Source organism: Alligator mississippiensis, chromosome 1 (genome assembly GCF_030867095.1).
Source record: "Alligator mississippiensis isolate rAllMis1 chromosome 1, rAllMis1, whole genome shotgun sequence".
Lineage (NCBI taxonomy): Eukaryota > Metazoa > Chordata > Crocodylia > Alligatoridae > Alligator > Alligator mississippiensis.
In genome coordinates, this window is record NC_081824.1 from 406,417,011 (window position 1) to 406,440,954 (window position 23,944).

General features: G+C 42.8%; 1 long non-coding RNA gene across 1 annotated transcript in view; it reads left to right on the forward strand.

Moving 5' to 3' along the window:
• The first annotated feature begins 751 nt into the window (after positions 1 to 751).
• The window catches only part of LOC109286385 (uncharacterized), a 30,306-nt gene continuing 7,113 nt past the window's right edge, over positions 752 to 23,944 (forward strand). The window contains exons 1-2 of the long non-coding RNA XR_009460441.1: positions 752 to 946; positions 15,511 to 15,686. This is a non-coding gene — a long non-coding RNA (uncharacterized LOC109286385). The remainder of the gene's footprint in view (positions 947 to 15,510; positions 15,687 to 23,944) is intronic.

Below are 23,944 nucleotides of genomic sequence, written 5' to 3' on the forward strand. Positions count from 1 at the left end.
TGACTTGATGAGAGGCCCTGAAGTTCCTCCCAGCCCTACTTTTGTATTCTTCTATGACCTTAGAAAATAGAATAATTTTCTGATTCCATATTTTTGTCATAGTACTTGTTTACCTTTGTACAATTTATTGTAAATCACCCTGTTTCTGAATTTGAAAAATGAAAAATAACCACTAGCAATTGTCAATTTCCTATCAATATCAAAGAAAAGTTAAAAGAAGAAAGTAGTTATACATAATGGCTAGGGACAGAAGTTACACATAAACCAGTTTAAGTGATGTGAAACTGGTTTAAACCTGTAACAGAACAGAAGCTCAGTGTACATATGCTGAATGACACAAATGGCTGAAACTGGTTTAAGATAAACCTGGTTGAATGTAGTATCAGAATGAACTGATTTGGGACAAACAGGTTTATGAAACTTCTGTCCCAGACCCCTTCCTGATTCAAGTTAAATCACAGTCCCCTAGCATCTTGGCATGCTTTACAGCCCTGGGATGGGCTGTACTATCTGCTCCAGAGACCAGGGCTGGCCCTGCCCCTCTGCTTTCTAGCTGGAGCAGTGAGGGCTGGCTGACAAGGGCCTGGTGAGGGAGAACCCAGCTGAGAATACAGCCTGGTCTGCAGGAAGTAGGGGACTGCCTTTCACCTCTGGAAAACCCAAACTGTGGTCTAGAGCCAGGGAGGGGGATTAAACACCTGTTCCTCTGCTCAAACTTACTGTGGGCTGCGACTGTGGGCTACAAATCCCAGAAGCACCTGGAAGCAGGAAGAGCAACTTTGCAGAGTCCCACTGATGGGATTTTGGACTGCAAATCCCAGAAACCTTGGGGGCAACAGGAAGAGAAACTGAACACATAATCCATGCTGGTCTAGGGCCGCCTCCCCCCACCCCGGCTTCTGGCCTGAGCCACTGCAGGCATGTGGCTACATTTCCTGAATCAAAGGTAAATGTCTGTTCACTCTCTTTCAATTTAATCTGTGTAGTTTAGACTAACCTGCAAAGACTGAATCAATTCAGCCTCAGGCTTTCTGACTGTCTGTACTTAGCCTAGGTACCCAATGTTTTTAAAATATATATATTTCTTTCTAAGTTTTATGTTAAACAGCAAGTTTTAATAGGACTTTTCACTTATGAGAGAAAGGATAACTCATTCCAAAGTATGACATAAAAAGGACATGGTATTTAAAAAGCATCTTCAGGCATGAGTACTTTGTTCTGCATGGGATGTCATTGATTTCCACACAGGAAAGAAATGTGCATTAGTCCTTTTCCACTTAACTTGTGCACTTCAGTTAGACCCCATGTCCCTGCCTATGGATCTCTCTCTGGGATTAGGGGTTTATTTTGATATAGTGATATGTAAACAGATGGATATCATAGTATCTAAACAGACTTTAGTGGGGCTCCTGTCTATTAAAAGCATTCACTTGCGCAGATTTCACTGTAGGATGAGAGATTTTGTGGTGAATGTATTACTGTACCTACAATTCAAGAAAGTACTTCACTGGGCCTTAAATCTGTGCTTAAATGCTTTGCTGAATTGGGGCCTCTAATTACCTCAGCAGAGCAGGATGATACCAGATACAGCTGTCATGTCTGTTATGCTACAAAGAATCTAAGTATCTGAGCATTTATTGCCATATGGTTCACTTCAAAACCTGAAATGTTGTAATTGTAGAGACCAGGTTCACTGTTTTACAGCTATAAACCTATTTTAATTGCTCAATTAATCTGAGTTTATTGCTGATGTATATTACCAGAGCCACACAAAGCAGCCAGACTCTATTTGCTGAATCTGGCCCTAAGTTTTTTCTTGTGGTTATCAGCTTCTATTCAGAAGACTTTTGAAAGTATTTTCTATATATCTGTCGGTCTGTCTCTCCATTTAATGTATGTGTCCGAGATATCAGGGCAGAAGTTAGCTGAAAAATGAAAATATTTCTTGCCTTTGAAAGATAAGAGGCCAGATTTTCAATTGTGTAAATCAGGATAGTTCCTCTGAAGTCTTCATATCTACAACAGTGTACATCCCCTGTAGGTCCAGCCCAATATGTGCAGGTTTTAAAATATGATAAAAAACCAACATATAAACAAATAAATCAGACTTTTTTTTAATTCCCTATATTGCTAATAGTTTGAGCTATTGGAACTGATTTAAAACAATCTTCTTAGCTTGATGAGAAAACAGTATTCTACAACAGACCTGGTAACAGATGTTTACTAATCACTGATAAAGTTTGCATATTTAAAAAGGAAAATGGCTTTATGAGACACTACTGATGTAGTTATAAGAACACACAGAAGCCATGTGAAGATTTGCAGAAACAAAACTTGACCTGAGGATAAATATACAGCTGCCACAGCTTTGAACCTGGAAGCTACCCACACTGCAACTAAAATTCAAAATGACAAATGCTGTAAAAAATTGCAAATAAGAACTGGAATTTTGAAGCAGCGTTGCTTACACATTTTGCATCCCCTATATTTTTTGTTTTCCATACGTGTTTTAGAAAATTAATTTTGCAAAATGCCCTCCAAAACATAATTTAATAAATACTGCTTTGACTTCTGTCCCTAGCCATTATGTATAACTACTTTCTTTTAACTTTTCTTTGATATTGATAGGAAATTGACAATTGCTAGTGGTTATTTTTCATTTTTTAAATGCAGAAATGAGATTCATATTCATATTTTTTGAATTCTTACAAAAGGAAATATTGATTTTTATCATATCTATTTGCATGAGAAAACAGAACATCCAATCAAACCCCAGATTTAACCCCATGTGATCTATGTGTCAAATCAGAACAGATTAGACTTCAATTACCAAATAATTGTAGTAATAAATTTCACATACACAACCTGCGGACAATTATTCATAGCAATTGCTGTGCAAAGATATTTTAATTAAAAAAGAAGGAAACTTCTAATCTTTTCACAGGAAATTCATGAACAGAAAAAGAGGGGACATACTGATATGTGGAAAAAAATAGTAGCAGAGAATGCAGTGATAATGTTGTCAGTAACATATAATTTATTTTCTAGATGTATATATGTATAGACTTATTTGTGACAAGATTTAAAATAATGTGCAAAGCTCCCTGCTGAAGGCAAACCTTTTTGGGGAGAGATACCCAGAACTACCAGACTCACAAGACCAATGTGGTTTCTATACTTTATTTATAATTAGAGATGGCATACACTGACTCCTCTAGCCCAGTTGATATTTAAGTATTTTATATAGAATGGAAGGGCTTCAGTAGGAGAAACTGAAGGAACCACACACAAAAATCAGTAGCTTAGCAGTCTGAGCACTTATCTGGACCATGGGTCACCTAAGTTCCATAGGGAGCTAGGCAGGAGCATCACCATGCCCAGCAGAGTATTTGCTAGGGGACATGGAGGTGCAATGATAACCCTTCCCCTTTGTGGGCTTTGCCATGGTGGGTCATACCTATCCTTGGGGGCTTGTGGATGAAAAAGGCATCTGCAGGGGCCACTGGCATTGCTGTCCATACCTCAGTAACAGCAGACCAACTCATGCTATTAAAGCAGGAGCAGTGAAGAGAGCCCGAGGAGCTAAGATTCTTCTCCCTCGTCACTCCCTCTCCCCATCACCCTCAGTTCCCAGTGGTCAGTATAATTACTCACCTCTCCCACCACACCTGGCACTGAAAAAGCCTGTGATGACTCTGATAAATAGTTTTGGGTTGAGCAAAAACAAGCTATTCACACACCCCAAAGTCATCCCTACTTATAGGAGCATGGAGAGTTTACAGAAGGCTGAGATTCATATTCATATTTTAAAAATGTTCAGAATATCTGAAATCAATATAAATATAAAGCCCTGTGAACATACCCACTGGCAAGTACTATAAAAAAAGATTTTTATCTGTTAAAATATGGTGTGGAAATACATGTCATGACTATGTTACTAAATCCACTGGATATAGCACAATATCCTTTGCTGCATTTTAGTATAATCCCAAAGAACACCAATACCAAAATATATTAGTTATCAAAACAATATTCCAGAGTCTTAGCTGTACTATAAATCTGATAAGCAGTTCTCAGACTAACTAGAAAGAAGCCAACTGTGGCTGTCAGATCCTGGGGCCATTTTTTGTTACTCCCAGTGCTGACCTAATGTTAAACTTTCTCATCTGGCAATGGCCTCTGTATACCAGGTGAGAATTACCATAGCACAGAATAACACTGGCTAGGCCTTTTTTCATCCTCAGCATGCTCCTTCTCTTAGTGAGAAATATAATAGTCAGCTAGGGATTTTGCCATGCCAGAGGAATCCCTCCATTAAGAAGAGCTGGTGGCTTTCCAGATGCTTTGAACTGAATCTGGTCTAGTGCCATTCCAGAGATATTAATTGATACTTTAGTACCATGTGTTTAAGAAACTGCTCTATCTGGGTGGGAGTAATAACACAAATTACCATGTAAAAAGGGTTGACAGAGCTAGGATGCCTTTTGTCAATTTCATATTTCTTGTAGGATTTTCCCCACCATTTTCAAATGATTTTTTCCACTATTTGAACATGTGAGAGCTTTTTAACTGCCAGAACTTTACTTGCTGATATATGTTTTTCAAGAAAACGAAGACAAAAATACAACTCTGGACAATCTAACTTGACAAGTAATTGATGAAAATTGTTTGAATGCTCCTCATCCAGCAATATGTGACTGATAGGTAACAGCAAGACTGGCAGATAAACAATACGTGGAATCCTGGTAGATGGGTGATGCTCAATCTTTTAATAAAAAATAGCATTATTATCCTAAATATCAGACTGTCTTAACTGAATTGTCTTTGGCATGCCACAGCACTAATGCACCTGTTGAGAGAATGTGTTTTATAATGAGTGTTATCTACAAAGGTGACAAAAAGAGATGGGCAGTAGGAGATATGGCAAAGACTATAGTAATCTTTACAGACAGTCTAGAAAGTAACTGTTAGGAGTTTTGCAATCAATTATGAGTAACTGAATCACATACCCACACTAAGCGTGTGCCTACATGTCATCCTACGGTCATGTAGCAATATGCTACGTCACTGTATGGTGCACTATGGCGACATAGTAATCATGTGGGTCTACCCATGTCATCAGCTACATCACCGTAGTGGCACTGTCCCCAGGTATAGTGCACCACTATGGCAATGTAGCGGCAAAATCTGCTAATGTACTGTGCACACAATGTAGTAACTACCCATACAGCACCATGCTTTAGTTCTTTCAGAAGGAAGTACTAAAGCACAGAGCCATAGAAACATTGCCATATGGTGATGTGTAGATGCATCTTAAAAATATTTTTAAATGCTTTAAAAGGATTATATTTTTTAAGATATAGTAAACTCCTTTTTAGATGAAAACTGCTGCTATTTGGCAAAGTTCTATGATCCAAGAGCTGTTTCTTTTGTAGTTATTTGTATAAAGAGGAAAAATGACATATTCAATTTCAGTACCATTTAAAAACTACTGATTTCCATCTGAATGTGCATTGGTTCATTTCCCTCATTTTAAAATATAATTCACATTACTAGAATTACTATACAGAACTTCAATCTAACTCCTGCAATACAAAAGGCAACATCATAAGTAGAGTTGAAAGAATGCATCAATTATTTTCATGAACATATAGAAAACTTGTTCCATTGTTACCCAAGGGTGAAGTTTCTTGCCAGTCGAATGCCTCACTAGTTTTCATAAGAAGATTTTTATAACCCCTCCCCTTAAATTCATGAATTCTAGTATGAATTATTACATAACAGAACATTCATAGATTTATAAGTTGTTAGGGGCTGGAAGGGACCTTGAAGATCATCGGGTCCAGTCCCCCTGACTAGGCACAAAAAGACAACTGGGGTCAATTGACCCCAGTGAGGTGACTGTCCAGTTTCCTTTTGAAGATTTCCAGGGTAGGTGGCTGCACCACCACTGGAGGGAGTTTATTCCACAGTCTGGACACCCGGACTGTGAAGGAGTTTTTTCCTGGAATTGAGCTGGAAGCGGCCTTCCAGGAGTTTGTATCCATTGCTCCTGGTCTTCCCCAGGGATGCCCTGGTGAACAGCTGTTCACCAAGTTCTTAATACACTCCCCTGAGGTAGTGGTAAGCGACTACCAAGTCCGCTCTCAGCCTCCTCTTCTGTAGGCTAAAGAGGCCCAAGTCCCTCAGACTCTCTTCATATAGCTTGTCTTGCAAGTGTCTGATCATACAGGTAGCTCTTCTCTGGACCCTTTCAAGTTTTTCCACATCCTTGTTAAAATGCAGCGCCCAGAACTGGATGCAATACTCCAGCTGTGGTTTCACCAATGCAAAATACAGTGGGAGTATCACTCCTTAGTTTTGCATGAGATGCAATGGTTAATGCATGCCAGCGTGTTGTTTGTCTTGCTGGCCACAGCATCACACTGCCGGCTCATGTTCATGCGACGGTCGATCACTACTCCTAGGTCCCTTTCAGTCATAGTGTGAGTCAAATTGTTGCCACCAAGTCAGTAGGCATGTTGGGGATTGTTTGCCCCCAGATGGAGCACCTTACACTATTGAGTGCTGAACTTCATCTGGTTCCGGTCTGCCTAACTCTCCAGCGATCCGGGTCTGACTGTATCTGCAACCTATCTTCTGGCATGACTGTGCTCCCCTGTAGCTTGGTGTCATCCACAAATTTGGCCAGCGAGGTTTTCATCCCCACATCCAAATCATTGATAAAGATGTTGAAAAGCACCGGTCCAAGCATGGACCCCTGAGGGACACTACTAGCTGATTCTTGCCAGGATGACACAGATCCATTCATGAGAGCTACCATGCAGCCAGTTTATCACCCACTGAACTTTTGAGCAGTTAAGCCCACTATCTTCCAATTTTTCCACAAGGATATCATGGGATACTAGATCAAAAGCCTTTTGGAAGTCTATGTATGTAATGTTGACCTTCTCTCCCATGTCCAGGTGGCAAGAGACCTGTTCATAGAAGGAGATGAGTTTGGTAAAGCAAGAGCTACTCGTGATGAACCCATTCTGGCTGTCATTCAAAATCTGACCCTCAACAAGAGTATTGCACATAGATTCTTTAATGAGTATCCAGGATTTTCCCTGGGATGAAAGTTAGGCTGATTGGCCTATAGTTGCCTGGGTCCTCCCTCTGCCCCTTTTTGAAGATGGGCACAATGTTGGCCCTGTTCCAATCCTCAGGGATCTTCCTTGTGTGCCACACTTTCTAAAACAGCTTTTCCAGGGATTCCACAATGACCTCAGCCAGCTCTATCAGCACTCTTGGGTAAAGTTCATCTGGTCCTGCTGATTTATAAATGTCTAGCTTTCCTAGTTAGTTTTGCACCAGCTCAGCATCCACAGTGGGAAGGCTATCATTCCCACCATGCCCCCTGTGATCCTTATCTTGCTTGTCTTCCATTTGTTTCCTTCTGCTCCCTACATACCTAAAGAAGGACTTCTTCTTGACTCCCTTGACTAACTTAAACTAAGTCGATGCCTTAACTTTCCTAATCATATCCCTACAAGTGCAGACTGCTATTGCAGACCGCTATTGTACTGTCCCTAGCTTTCACTGTGTGTAAGCCTCTTTTTTCTTTTTCAAGAGGACCCCAATGTCCCTATTGAGCCAGGAGGGCCTGCCTGCTACCTTCCCTCTTCATGGGAATGGTTTTCTTTTGTGCTTTGAGGATCGTGTCCTTGAGGAATGACCACAGTTCATGTACCCCATTCGCCTAATAGGGTCATATATGTAGACATGAGACATTTACTGCAGAGCTAATTAGTCTGCTTCACAGTAAACATCTTATGTAGACATGCCCACAGTGTACCAAAGAATAGGTAGTTAAAGGCAGTCATAGTGGCTGACATGGGAGACTGGTGCCCCCCCCCCCCCCCAACCGTGTTGTCCCTAATGAGCCAGGAGGGCTTGCCAGCCTTTCTGCTACCTTTCCTCTTCATGGGAACGGTTTTCTTTTCTGCTTCAAGGATTACCCTCCTAATTGCTGACGGGGGGAAGGAGAGCTCCCAGTGGTTGATCACCAACCAGTGCTTCTCTCAGGGGTGGCACAGCCAATCTCAGAGAGTGCATGCGCACCCATGTGCACCCGCTACGTGCTGCCAATGGCTGAGATGGGCATAGGATGCATTATATAGAGGACTCATTTTCAGGAATTAGGGCTCAGAACATGTTGTATAGCATTAAAAAATCAGAAAGCAAAGAACCTACATGGGTATAAAAGGCAGGAGTAATGTGAAGGGCTCATTAACTGAGCATAGACTGCATACACACCCACTACAGCAAATACCTTCCCCATTACATTCAACTGAAGTGAATGTTTGCCCACATACTGCACCCCAGAGTAAACAAGTCCTCTTACCTTTGTGGCTGGGGATCCTTTGGTGCTGTATATGTTCAAGCTTCAGAGGCAGAGGAAACATCCAAGGTCAGCTGACCATAGTGTCTTGTATTTGCCATGGCATTCATGATGGAATGTGACAGGGATGGTAAACTGGTAAACAGGACTAAAGTGACACACTAGTTTACTGCTGCCCTCCTGCCCAGCAGTGAATTTCACTAGCAGGGGATGACACTTATTTCCCTTGACATTGTGCTCTGATAATCTTCCTGGATATATTTTGAAGAACAGCTTAATGTTTGCTTTTTTTTTTCTACCAATAAATAATAATAAAAAAAACAAAACAACCCACCCACAAATGCCACAAACAACATTCCTGGATATGCTATAAAGGAAGATGAAAGGTCAGAGGCTTTGAAGCATTGGGCTTTTTCTTTCTTCCTTTTTTTCTTTTTTTCTTTAGCTTTAATAATATGGTACTATTGTTTCTAGCCTTTTTGCTCTTACTTAATGAACTCGTGATGGAAAGGTGTGTGTAATTAGAGCTGTCAATATTGAATTCTAAATGTGCACTGCACTATGAATTTAATTTAAGTTCCTCTATCCCCAATCCTCCCTCCGTGTTGCCACTGGGAGAGACTGAAGCACTTGACTGCTACTGTGGCAAATTGGGTCCTAATAAGCATGATGCTTTACTGCTTCTTGTTTTTGCTAAGATACAACTGCAGTATTTCAGAAGAACTCACCTGGGCATTAATTCAACAAGAAATGTTGGTAGGAGTATTATATTTTCCACGTTTTGATATTTCACTGAATGACTTGCATATAAAGAGGCCTGGCAGCTGGTTTGTGTCAGTGACTGATGTGCTTGTCATTTCAGCCTCAGATTTGGCTGATTCACCTCTGCCAGCCTTAAGAATAATATTCTTTTTGCTCTTTCCTATTATTTTGGAATTTTAACAACCATGAAAGGAAAAGAGAATGAGACTGCGACAAATGCATTTAAATGTTATATAGGGGGTTGGTATAATGCAGAAGAAGAGGCAATCTCAATGAAGTGTCACCATCACCAGTAATAACAGGTTTATTCAGAGACAGAAAAGGAGTGAGAGGAAGGAATATTCATTTTTACTGCATCAAATTAGTTTAAGTCAGATGTTTACACCTTAGGGAGCTCAGTCAGAACTGATAAAACCTAACAACAGCTACGAAGAAGGTACGAGACGTTTCCATAAAAACTTACTTAAGATGGATGCTTTTTATGCTATGTGGAATCTCATCGGGGATCAGGATATACTCATACATTAAACAGAAATAAGAAATGTCACACATGGTTCATCAGGAACCACAAACACATGGGGCTGGTCTCCAATTCACAGGTTATTTTAGCATCTACTGCACCAGTTCCCTGCATTCACTGTAAATTTTTGGTAATTTAAAAGGAGGAAAGGAGTGGGGGAAAGCCCAGTACTTTTCCAAGTTATTACAAAATGAACTACCTTTGTCTGTGTTTTTTTTAAAACAGTGCTACCCTACAGCTGAAATGATACCATATGGTCACTGTTGTGCTGAATTAATGGTGCTATTAAGCTATATATAATGGTATGGCCAGGAATAAGGCTGCTTCTGTCAGATCACAGCTTCTGTTCAACGTATCAGAATTTGTAACAATGCTCTCTCTTCAAAACTGAGAATGACTATCCTTAAATATACTTGTATCACTGCCAATATGCTTCTTTGGCTGAAAAGGGGGCCAGATTTGCAGATTTTGAATTAGGATCAAAATTTAGAACAGAATAAAATTGAAGACTGTTTGAATAAGGCATAGCCTGTTATATTAATAAGGGCCAGTTGCAAAATTCAGATCAACATATGGGACTGGATTCTGAACTTCTTTACCTCCTTGGGTGTGAACAACCACTTATATTTTTTAATTAACTTTAATATTTTCAAAACAGTATGAAATACTGTGAAAGCGGAGGATACAAAATTTCATTTTACACATGTGAAAACTTTTCCCTTAAACTTATGATATTTCTTGTGAAAGAGTCACAAAACAGATTGCTGAACTGTGTACCAGTACAGTAGTAGGAAATTGCTGATATAAACCTCTCTCCAAGGTGGTTTTAAAAATGGATTCACTGTGCATTTAGATTTCTGAATAGTTTTAGCCCATATGTTTATTCTTTGGAAGAGAAGTTGACATACAGTAGAAAAATATAATTTGAAGTGGAAAATTCTTCTTCTTTAATTGACCACGAGCAATTATTTTATATCCACACTTTTTAGAAACATAATTTTATGATGTTCTCTCACTGCCTTTCCCCAAGTCCTCAACCGACAGTTGGATGGTGACTTGTGACAGGAGAGAAGCTGCTGGAGTTCTGAAAAAAGTCTGTTTAATCTGGCTGGAACAATGGCATCGCTTTTATAACATTTTGACATCCATCACTGGCTGACACACTTCTTTAAAAAATCCCTGGTGACTAGAATATCTGACACATGGACTATGAGTCATGGGGATCAAATCATCATCATATGATCCACCAAATGCCTCAGTGCATTGTAGATGACATTAGGCAGCTGAATGGCATTGCAATGGAGCACACAGTTAACATCATGACCAAATGAAGCACTTTGAACAGGAATTTGGTGTCTGAGGCATTCTGATGATTTTAAAACATATTCTTAACTTCAACAGTTATATTTTTGGTGTTCTTCAATTGTCAATAGACTATAAGACAGACAGAAAGACTTTTCTTAGACCTAATTGACCTTTATTATAGAAATGTTGAAAACAAAAAAGTAAAAAAAAAACCCCACAAAGAATATATACATAGTCGTATAATGGTCTGAGCATTGAAGTATTCATCAATCAAACTTACATGATAACCAGTAGATTGACAACCCTTATCCTTTCCCAACCATTCATACGATCACTATTTTGGGGTTAGCTAACCATTGAGTGCCTCTTGCATGGCCCATCATGACAAAAAATCATCTATGTAGATCAAAGGGGGCTGCACTTAAAGGAGAGCTCTTCCCAGATAGGATCCAAGTGGAAAAGCTCTGAATTAAGGCCCAGGTCCAGGAACATAAAGGTCAGCTGTTCCCAAAGAAAGATTTGCCAACAAAGAGCATCTACTGAAGGGTTTTAAGATGGAAAGAGCAGCCAGCCTACTCCCTAAGTTGAGCAGGTAGATCATGACTTGCTCCAGTAGCGGCTGTTGCAAAGCAAGTCCACAAGGACCTTAGAGAGCTCCTTGATTAGGGCCATTGACAGTTTCCTCAGAGTTTGGAGGTGTATGCTTAAACCTCTCAACCTGAAAAAGCCCTACCACTAGGGTTTCTCACTTCCTGGGAGTGTGGTATAGGCTGTTGTACAAAAGGAGTGCAGCAGCATATCCTTCTCCAGACGGGTGGTTGAGTAAAATTGACTGGGAATTTGAATGCAAGTAACTGGACTTTGTACGCAAATCAGTTGTTGGTGTCAGTAAGGCATGATTAGTCAAAGCCTACTGAATCAAGTCCCCCAAAATAATTTAAGTAGATGCAATTTTGCCTTCTACCTAAATACCATGGAGCTTAGGAAATAAATAAGGAGATAGATGATCAGACTGAGGTACTTTTGTGAATGCAAGAAAATCTTAATTTAGGCACATAGGGAACTTTGTTGTTTAAAATATAGAAGCTGAATGGATTTACATAACACAAGGGCTTGTATCCAATAAAGTAAAGGCATTCAGGATGATTACTGGCTCACTCAATTCCACCTTTAGGTGCCCTTTTAAATATTCAGTTTACTAAGCTTGATCCGGCCCTAAGTCCCAATATCAAAAAGGCTTTTAAAATCATAACATCTACCTTTTGACCCTTTTATTCTGACATCAAATTAAAACGCTGCAGTGGAATATTGGGTATAAGGTGAGTTAAGTATGCCAAGTGCCTTTTTAGGTGCTTATATCCACCATATCACAATTACCCAAATCTAAGATAATCCTGAAATTAAGACAACCCTTCCAATTAGATTCTATATATAGAAAATGTATTAATTTGTTATAATTTTTTTATGTATAAAATCTCATTATTGGAATTTTGTCTTAAATTTGTCCCGCACCACCACTGCAAGGGGAAAGGCAGTGTGGAGGGAGCAGGTAGTGTGAGGATGGGAAGAAGCTTGCCCCTTGCTGCCTGTCACCCGTACCACCTGCCCCCTGCTGCCTGCTCCCCTTGTGCCTGCTTCCCCACTCCCCGCAACAGCCTTGGAACCCTCCTTTCTCTCTCCTACCCCCATCCCACAGCCTCTACTTCCCGTCCCCCCCACAGCCTCTGCTTCCCTCCTGCACCTCCTCCTTCCATTTACCCTTCCTCTGGTGAAGGCAGGCTCCATCCCCGATGCAGCCTGGAGCAGAGAGTATACCTCCAGCCAGATCCTGTAGCAGCTGTGCCAGCCCTGCTCCATGCCCCAGGTTGGAGCAGTGATGGAGCTTGCCAGTGCCAGAGCAAAGGTATTGGGCAGGCATGGAGCAGAGGCTGCAAGGGTGGAAGGGGAGATGGCAAGGTGCAGAGGTGGGTGGGGTGCAGGTAGCAGCTAAAGCTTTGGATTGGGACCACAGACCACTTCATACTTATTTTTGCCTGCCCCTTGGCCAATTCATACTTATTTCCAAGATGAAGGGATTTCCTTCCCTGCCCCCACCATGTTAAATAAGGAAAACACCTTATCTTGGAATAGAGTAAATATGGTAAATGGCTCACAAGCCCCTCACTTGAACTGCATATTTCTAGGTTTGGAGCTCACTTTTGCACATGGGTTGTATATGGGGGGTAGTCATCTTCATCCTCAACTGGGACTCCCACTACAAAAGTATAGGTGAGATGAGGTACCTAAAAAGGATTAGGTGGAATTTAAGCACCTAATCACAAAAAGAAAACCAAACTGAGCCTGCTTAGTTGTTCTGAACTGCTTAGATTCTTAGATGCATTAGCTGCCTATTCATGTGCTCTCTGGCTTTCTAATTAGCACACTCCAGCATCACCACAATGTAATATGTATTAAGCCCCTGCTTGTTTTAAAATGGCCATGGGGCACTTTATCTAAACCTCATCAAATGAGGTTTAGATAAAGTGTCCCATGGACATTTTTAAACATATAGGAGCTTAATACACATGACAATAAGACATTTTAATTAGAGTGGCTGTCTGGGAACCACTCTAATTAAAACACCTTCCTCCCATCCCTGGGCACATCTTTAGCAGCCTTTACTTGCCTCTAAGATCCCTTAGTACTTAGACTTAGGTTGAAGTACATGTTCAGAAGCAGTTCTAAGTGCCTCACTCATTTAAAAATTTTGCTATGACCTAAAACAGTCTGAGATAAGCCCATAAGCCCCTACTAAGTCCACAGCTTCTTAGGCAAGGATCAACCACACTGGGCATGTCTCCACATGAATTAATATGCTTTTCCTAGCGTGCATTCAATTTAGTACCTCCAATGTGACATGCTAAATAAATGTGTCCTCCACCCACTGTCCCTCCTCTGCCTAGGCTTTGCAAAACAGTTCCTCCTGGGCCTCACAGAACTTATGCAGCACATAGGCTGTGATGATGACCAAGGGAATGTTGGCCTCAGTGACCTCAAGGTCACCTCAGTGACCTCAAGGGTGCACCAGCATTTCTTCAAGTGGCCAAAGGCATATTCCACCAATGCACAGGTTCAGCCCAGCCACCTGTTGAAGTATACTTGGTGGAGGTCCAGTTGGCCCGTGTAGGGCTGCATGAGCCAGGGGAGGAGTGGGTAGGTAGGGTCCCTGATGAGGAGGGGTGGAACCGCTACCACACCTAGCTGAAGGTCCAGCATCCCTGGCACAAAGCACCCACTCTCCATCATGGCTGGCAGGGCAGAGTTGCAGAAGATGTGGGCATCATGGGTACTGCCCCCCGCAGCCAGCACTCACATTGGTGAAGGCTTTGTGGTGGTTGACAACAGCCTGGAACATGACCGAGTGGAAGCCCCACCACCTGTAGTAGGGGCAGTTGCCACAGGGTTGGCAGGCGATGGGAATGTGAGTCCCATTCAGGGTCTCAATGCACTGGGAGAAGGCCAGGGTGTGGAACCCCTCCATCACCTCATCAGGGTCATACACCCAGAGCATGCCCCACCATTTCCTAGAGGGTGCCAGGCTGGTATTCCCAGTGGTCGCTTTGCCCATGCTGAAGAGGTGGCTGACATTGTGCAGGCTGACAGGTGTAGCCAGCTTAAGGAGCCACCACATGGTGGTGGTTTACCGCTTTAAGTGTGGGCAGAGCTGCTCAAGGAGGTCCTGGAAGGTGGCCCAGGTCATCCAGAATGACTCTAGCCACTGCTCATCATCCCAGGTGTTCTGGATGAGGTGCAACTAGCAGTCCCAGCTGGCTAGGTGGGCCACAGGTGGAGGGTCTGGAGGCCCAGAAGCATGTGAATGGCACTGCTGGTGGCATACAGATGTGCATCATTGGAATTCCTTCAGAGGTCTGGGCAACAGTACAGGGTCTGGGTGGCAGCAGCAGTTTCAGGGGGCCTGAGATGCCACAGTGAGCCTGGCCAAGTGCCAATGCTTTGCAAGGGGGTGCTCAGGACCAAGACTGACCTGGGCTAGGAGCCAGTCACCATGGTAGGGAAACCAAGGTATCTAGCAGGAGCCCGGGTGCTAGACATCACTCCCAGGGCCTGGGGGTGGAGCAGCCATGGTGCAGTGGGCACAGGCTCTGGCAACAGAGCTGCAGCATACTGGCACAGTGCTCTGCAGCCTGCTTCTGGCCAGGAAGGCAGGTGGCCAGGAAGCCAGGGTGGGGTTGGCTTTTAAAGATGGCTGCTGGCTGCAGGCAGCTGTGGCTGGAGCTTCCGCCCCCTCCCACTCCCGCGCCCCCGGGCTGCTGCAGGGGGCTGATGCAGCGCCAGAGGGGGTGGGATCGGACTACTGCCAGGAGCAGCAAATCTGCTTCCGAATTCCCATACATGTTGATACCTGGCCAGGGTGAGTTTACTCCAGAGTAAATTACTGCATAGTGAACCCAGCCAGCAGTATTTGCACATATAGTACGCCCACTGAGTTCTGTCCCTCTTGGTGTTTCTTACTGGTTTTCTTAGATTTATGTCTTTGCAGTTGTCTTCACTACAAGCCCCACCTGCTTGATCCCACTCCACACTTGCTGAGTGAAGAAAGAACTCATCTGAAGTATGTGTTAAAATGTTCTCAGGATCACCTGAAACTCAGATCCTGAAAGAAACCAAAAAGCAGCCAGATGACATTTTCCCATAAACAGCATATACAAGGTGGAAGTGAGTGTACAGTTTTTTTTTCTTGACTGTGGTCTGAGGATCACTATGGAGGAGGTGTAGACATAACATTAGGCAGCTTTGAAACCCATTCTACAGTCTGAGTTTTGTATGTCTTCCTATACATTGTCTTGGAATCCTAGGCACCCAACTAAGTATTGTGAATACCACTATATAACTGACCAACTGAAAGTTACCTGCAAATGCATACGTGCCTCAGTTTCTCAGTCTATAAAAAGTGGATAACAGTACTGATCATACCCCTCACGCATCTGTTGATAGGCTTATTTCATTAATATTTGCAAAGACCTCTGAGATATTTAATTGGAAAGTGTCATGGAAGTGAAAAGGAGTATTTACTATGCAGATTCTTGTAATTAGATTGATACAAAAATGCAACTGGAAAATATGATGAATTTCTATAAAAATTAATTTCAGTTGAGGGACTTATCACATCCCCAAAGTTATATCTTTGATCCTAAGCAAAAATAAATAAATAAATAAATAAAAGATGCTTTAATATTTGATTTTTATTAAATAAAATATTTTAAAGACTTTTTGTATTAAATGTCAGTATTCTAACAGCTCTTGACAGGTATACTGGTAAGAAGCTATAAGGTTTTCCGTTATAAACCTGGATTGTAGGGATTAATATATCAGCTTCTTAAAATCCCATTGGGCTAAAACTTGTCATCCAAGCTGTCAACACTGATCAGTATATGTATATGTATATGCATATGTATATGTATATTGTCTAAAAATGTTTTAACTACTTTAGATTAGTTTAGCTGTAAACCAGTCATCTTTTTTGTTAGCTTGTATGGTTTTTGATCAGATGAATCCAGAAATACTAATCAGAGATGTTTGAAATATATACCCAATCATTACAATGACATGTTCCACAAATCAGAGGTCTAAGGTTTGCATAGAATAGGCACTATAAATACCTGATACCCCATTTCTGTTATTGCCTAATAACAAATTAATGAAAAGATTAATGAATTAAGCTTGCAGCCTCTTAATGTGGATTTTACAGGATGCGAGTTAAAAAGATTGTGTTCAGTCACTAGAAAGACTGATTGCTACCTACAGCACTGAAGCCCATGAATCAGAGCATTAGCATATAGGATCAAGACAACTTAAGCAATTTTAAGGATATTTAAAAATAATTTCTTGATTGATTAAGTTTTTCTTCTGAGCAGGAATATTTTGCTTATTGTCAATGAATATGAAGAGCTGGATCTCATTCTGCACTAGCTGCTTGCTTCACTCATCACCCCACACCAGCATACACATACACTTTTTGTGCCTTTTGGTTAAATGTTTAAGTTCTCCACTCCTCCCAGCTTGTGCTGTCATATCTCTGCAGCAGAACATCTTGAGGGATAGAACACTGGGTTTGATCCAAAAGTGCAGGCACTTCAAATATGTGGTGTCACAAGCCTCTTTGCAGTGCCACGAACCACATGCCTGACACATTAAACCATGCCCCATGCTACAAATTTTCATCACGGGGGCAAAATTTGCTACCAGAAAATCCTGGTAACAAAAAAAGCACAACGCACACTCCAGGAGCATGCATGAGCAGGCACAGAGGATTGGTTCTCCCAGGAGAGGCTCTGGCTGGGAGCCAGAGCATCTCCCCCCACCGTCATGTTGTCCCCTGGCTCGTCTAGCACACCAGGAGGAACAGGGAAATGACCAAACCCCACGTGCAGAGGTGCACAGAGCAGCAAAAAACAGTGGTACACATTTGTGCCATTGCTATTTTTGCTCCAGCAAACCCATGCCTCTGCTTGTGTGTGCTTGTCTGGATATTACCCTGTGTACAAAATATGAAACCCCGTGCTCCAACAAAAAGCCTACATCTATGAATCATGGTCCTGAAAATGAAAGTAGAAGTGCACAACACAGACTTCCCTGTCTGGTGAATCTCCTAGGAAATTCAAACTATAATTTTAGGAAAGGTATCAGTACCAGCACCACCTGCCCTGTACTTCTCCCTCAATATAGATCATTATAATTAATTACATGAGGCATGCTTGTGCTCCCTATAAGCCAAATTGTGACAAAGTTTCAAAAGCAGTCAGAGAAAATGGATTTGCCACTTGTACCAACCCAGCAAGGACCACTGTATGAGGAGGGAGCCATATATAAAAAAGAAGAACTATGATGGAAGTAGACTTAAGCCCACAATTCTGCTCAACAATAAGGTGGAGACATCACACCAACTTTCTACTAGCCCATCACAGATGTGCGATGAACTTTGAGCTGGAAAACCTTTTAAGGGGAATATAGATTTATATTACATTACATCATATATAAACACACATACATACATACACATATACATGTATCCAGAAGGATATTTTAGACATAAATCTACTGCATACATCCTTCTGGTAACAGATGTTTGAACCTCAGAATTTTCTTTTATTATCTTGCATGTGGTTTTTCTTTTGTTTTTTGTAATTCAATATACACTAAGTTCATTTGCAAAGGGGAAGGTAGGGGGATCTTAAAAAGCCAGACCAGCACACAAATGATGATTTCACAAGGGTAGTTGGGTATTCATTAGAAACATATTTATAGCCACTCCCAATGCACATGCTTATTAAATTGGTCACACATTTTTTGCTGCTGTTTGCTAAATATGCTGTGGAGTTTTACTGAATACCTATCAGTTAAATCCCAAATGGTGTTCTGCTTGAATTGAACCTAAGTTCTTAACCATATGCTTCATGCTAAAATGTTAATTGGAAATATTTATGGTGTTGAATTGAAGATAACTATTAATTTTCTATACATACCAATTATTTAACAACTTTCCTGGAGGGTTTTTTTTCTACCTTGTAACGTACCAATAGTGTTCTTTTTGTGTTTAAGTAAGACTGTCTTTTTAAATACTTTTCATGTTCTAACCTCTTCCTGCACACTGTTTCCCAATTTTCAGTAACTCAGAGAGACGTTAGGGTTTCACAAAATATTTTGAACTCTTTGACAAGATTTGGAAGAAAAATGGGCAGGATCCTATTTCACCAATCAATGATAGCCTGAGACTAACTCTGTTACCATACTGTAGTATAAAAACAATTCCAATACGTACTTTGGCTGTATCCACACAAGCACAGACTTTTGTTTCCCTGGGGGCAAAAAGCAGCAGCACACTTTGGGGTGCTACTACTTGTCTCCGGTGAGTGCCCATGTCATGTGCCCTCTGGCATGTGGCAGGTTACCCCAGGTGGGGTAGGGGAAGCTGGGGCTAGCAACTGTGCTGGCCCCAGCAGCCTTACCTGGAGTCCTGGGGGCCTCAGGAGCTGCAGCCCTAGTGCTCCTGCATCTGGGAGCCTGGCTGGCAGCCAGAGCATGGCTCTGGCAGTCCAGGCTCTGGTTTTGGGCTGTGTATGCTGCCGCCACATGTGCCACTCTGCTTTTTTAAGGTATGGTGCTTTTTGACCTTGGGATCTCCCAGGGTCAACAACCTCCCCTCTCCCCCCCCCCCCCCCAATGCTGTAAGGTATCAACATGAGGAATGCCTGCATGTGTGGTGTGTGGCATGGCAAACAAGACTGCAGTGCCACATACTGCACATCCACACTTGTCTGGATGCAGCCTTTGGGCACATCCACACATGCAAGCACATGCGTTTGCAGCAGCTCAAATAGAAGCAGTGCAGATTTGAGCCAGGGATTTTTGCCTTAGCACACGTGCTCAGCCTTGCACTTTGTTGTGGAGCAAATTGTGCCACTTGGGACAAAGTAACCCCGCCTGGCTCCTCCTGGATCTGCAGCCAGGGGGAGCTAGAACCCGGGGCCAGCACCTGTGCTGTTCCCAGCAGTATAAAAAGCCTCCCTGGCAAGTAGCTCAGGGCTTCTAGTTCTCAGGAGCTTCTGGGGCCCAGCCAATTGGTACCTGGGGACACTACCCCTTGTGCCAGCTGGACTGCTGAAGCAGCCCTGAGAGTTCCCTGCACCCTCTATCCACTACAGCAGTCTGGCAGTGGGGGCTTCTGCTTGGCTGTGACCTGCTGTGCACCTGCCAGACCTGGATGGGTACTGCACAGCCAATAGAGGCATCTGCCCCTCTGGGCTAGCTGCCAGTGGACTGTGGTTGCAGGGCTGGCCTCTGTGCAGCAATACTGCCACGTGTGCCCCCTTCCCGGCCATCTGGGCAGCTATCGCCTGGAAGATGTTCTGGGTGGGGTGGCCTGCTTTGAATTGTCAAAGTGTGTCCTCCTGGCCCCATTTGGCCAGGAGATCAGCCACAGCCAGCTGGGTCCAAGGTGCAAGCTCTGAACAGGCAGGGTCCCGCCACTGGCCTCCCTGGAAAGGATTCTGGTGTTTCCTATTGGAAAACTGAAAAATCCCTGATAAAAAATCCCGAAGTCACTCTGTAAAATGTCCACAAATCCATGTTCCTCCACAAGTAAAACAAAAGACTACTATAAGGAGAGTGAGACAGAGACAGCTATTAGTTGGACAATGTTTTATTGATAGATCTACAGTGTTAAAGCATATCTCTTATCATAATAATAAAGTGAACTCTAACTACATGTTTCATGAATTCATGAATATATATTTTGCTGCCCTTCCACAGGGGTGATGGACCCCACAAAGGGGTTACAGCCCCCCAACAGGGGAATCAGCTCCCACACAAGGGCTGCGGCCCCCACACAAGAGGTTCAGCCCCCCCAACAGTGGGTTCAGCCCCCACACAAGGCTATGGCCCCCCAACAGGGCTACAGCCCACACACAAGGGGTACGCCCCCACACAAGGGTTATGGTCCCCCAACAGGGGCCACCACCCCCCTACAAGGCCCACATGCCCCACCCCAGCCTCCCAATTGCTGGCCCACCTGGCCCCATTCCCCACCAGCTGCTGCTGCCCCACCCAGCCCCACCCCCCACTCCCGCAGACCACCCAATGGCTGCCCCACTCAGCATCACCCCCCAACTTGCACCCCCAGGTCCCCATGGCTGCTCCAACAACCCCAGGCACCATCACTTTAAACAAAAAAAACAGAAAAAAAAAACAGAGAAAAAAAATCGTCTGCTTACCTTAGAAGCAGGGGTGAGGGGGGGCTCCAGGGCCTCCTGGCAGAGCCCCCCCAGGCAGCATAGGACTGTGGGGGGGGCAGGAGGGCCCAGGCTGGGGCCACTGGGGCTGTCACCCTGCCCAGCAGTGTGCAGGTGGAGCCCCAGTCAACCAGATGGCAGTTGGAGCTGCTGGTAAGTACTGGGGTTTTTTGGGGGGGAGGGGGGTAAAACTATGGGGTAGGGGGCAGGGATCAGGGCTACTGATCCCCCCCACCCCACCTTAAGGGGGACTAGGGGGTGGGGGGGATGGGGCCAGGCTGGGCAGGGGTTGGGGGCCTTGGGGGGGCTGGTGGGGGGAGGTGCTGGCCAGGGCAGGGGTCAGGGACCTCAGGGGGGCTGGTGGGGGGAGGGGTTGGCCAGGGCAGGAGTCAGGGGGCTAGGGGACTGGGCGGGACCAGCAGGGGTCCCCCCCATGGTCCCCTCCCCCCTCCTCCAGCCCCCCCGACCCCTTACTCACTGGCACTGGAGCCCTGGTGCTGAACACATGGCCTAGCCAGCCTCGTGTTTCAGTACCAGGGTGAGAGGCCAACCACAGAGACACTCTGGCAGCCAGATCATCTCCGTGAAGCACCCAGCCTCCGGTTGCCTCAGGGCACGGTCCGGGACCATGCCTTGTTCCGCTTTTTTAAACTTCATTTTTTTAGACCCCTGGATATTTTTTGTTCCTGCAGGTGCTTCTTGCCCCTCCTCAAAGGGCTTTGAGGCGGGGCAAGAGGCATGTGCACACTCATCTGGATGCAGTGTTTGAGTGCATCGATGCCCCAGTTATACAGATCACATCACCCTCCACAGATGTGGATATATATGTTAGTGGTATTTTGTTTTGATCATGGAAAGATGTGGATTTGGGGTTACTTTTTTAAATCTGAAAATTGGAGATTTTTTTACCAGAGAAAAGCAGGATCCCTGTTATGCCCAAAACAGTCCAAGATAAGCAAGCAACCACGTAACTTAGAGTTACATATAGCACCAGTTTTCATGAACCTGAGTTCATTTCATCAAATGCTGTGAAAAAGACAGCATACAGCAGTTTACTAACTCCACTTTCTACACTAATCAATACTGTCCTTTCACAGTATTTGATAAAGTGAACTTGAGTTCATGTAAACTTATGCTCTCTCTATACCTTATATATTTCATGTATAAGGGGCCTGCTACACGTTCAAATAAAAGCTGGATAGAAACCAGCTACAGAGTTCTTACACATTTTCAAGCACTAACTTTATAGGTGGTTGGATCTTTTTATAACTAATTAGTCACTTTTATCCTGTGATAATTACTTTGTATGTGTGGCTGGCCTAAAGTTTATTGCATGATTAACCAGTTAATTGTGTGATAATTGTTTTGTATTTGTGGTGAATCTTACTTTGCATGCATGGCCAGTCCAAATATATTGCACAATTGACCAGTTAATTGCATAATATATGTACTATCTAACAGGGCCCTCAGGTGCATATATCTACCCTCCCTTTTGCCTGACTTCAGAGTACCATAGCTAACTACCTCTCGCTGCTCATGGATGGCACCATGCCAAATTAACTGCATTCAGTTACATGGACTACAAGAAACTAACTCTAAATTGGCTGCAAGCTGCTCTTTGGGTTTCTACTACATGAAATATAATTCTGCCCAATATGGCTCTGAATATCACTAGAGTTAGGATGCTATTAATACATTAAACAACTGGTTGTAAGCAATGAGTGATGAAGAAGCAAAATCAGATTTGTCCAAATACTTTACTTAAAAGTAAAATAATGTTGTTTTTTTTCCAGATGGAGCTGCTTCATCCCACGAAGCTATTTACAGATCTTTGTCTATAACCTATTGTGAGGTGGAAAAATGCTTAGCTTGATTCCTAGAACCCATGTGGTTTTAAGTGTCTTGTTTTTGGATTATGCATTCTTCTTTATCATACAAATGTTGTAAAACATGTTAAAATGTCTTCTTGAAATTCTGTTTAAAGAGAAGGGTCTGATTCATTCATGTCAAAACTCACTTGAAATGGATCCTTTCCACTGGCAGAGCATAGTAAAGTCACCTTAAAGTAAATGAGAATCAGCTCAGACTTAATTTTATCTGGACCAGCAGGTAATACTTCACGCTCAGCTTGGACCTAATTCTTCAGTGCCTTGTACTTGGTGTCATTACTTACACCTGTGGAAATAGATTCAACTAAATCAGAAATCTCTGGGCACTTCCACCAATCCCACCATTCTTCATGTGCTGTGCACAAGTGTAAATGGCCACTTGTAGAACCATCACCAGTGTACATAACTTTACTTAGACTAATTTAACTACACTGTTAGGCCTTTTTCCTCCCCTCTCTTAGCAAAACTTGCCTAAACTCTCCATTGTATTATTTAAATTCTCTAACCCAAATTAAAACATCATCCATTATACATTACAGCACCTTGTAATCCCTCAAAGATCTATGCAATTACGCTTTGAAATACCCAGGGACCAGAACTAATACCAAATGTTATTCACTTAAACCTATCACACCCACATGGTGTACTAAAAGCCCCTAGCTTAGACTTTTACTCATCTAACCTGACATGCCAAAATATGTATCATGCATTTTTCTTTGGTGAGCTTAACAGTTCTTGAACAGCTTTCAGTGGATAAGGTTCATATTTTCCATCTTCATTTAAAACGTGTGGATCAATCAATTCCATGTATAGCTTTGCATTTCCAAACAACAGATTTAACCCATGTGGAGGTTGCTCCTTTTTCAATTTCCACCGCTTTCCATACTCACATTGACTGAATGGACAAATAGGAAATTGGTTTGATAGATGAATCACTAACATTATTTATCTGTCTGTCATAAGATACTCTTTTGCCATTTGGACATCTTCAGCACTGAAAGACTGCTATAGATTCTCCAAACCTGCTGTCTATAGAAATATCTTTTCAACTAAATTTGTGGATAACCAGTCTTTCTTGACATGTATTATTTTCCTCTCTCTGATGGCTGATGGCTTGAAAATGGTATTTAGACATTTGCTGTTTGGGAATTGGCTTATAGGTATATGGATATGTATTAGAATGGTTCAGGATGGGCGGCAGGGGTTAATTGGTCTCTAAAAGGCTGGGACTCACACACACAGTTTTCCAGTCTTCAGAAGCAGACAGGCAGTCTAACACAGCAGGGTCAGTAGCTGA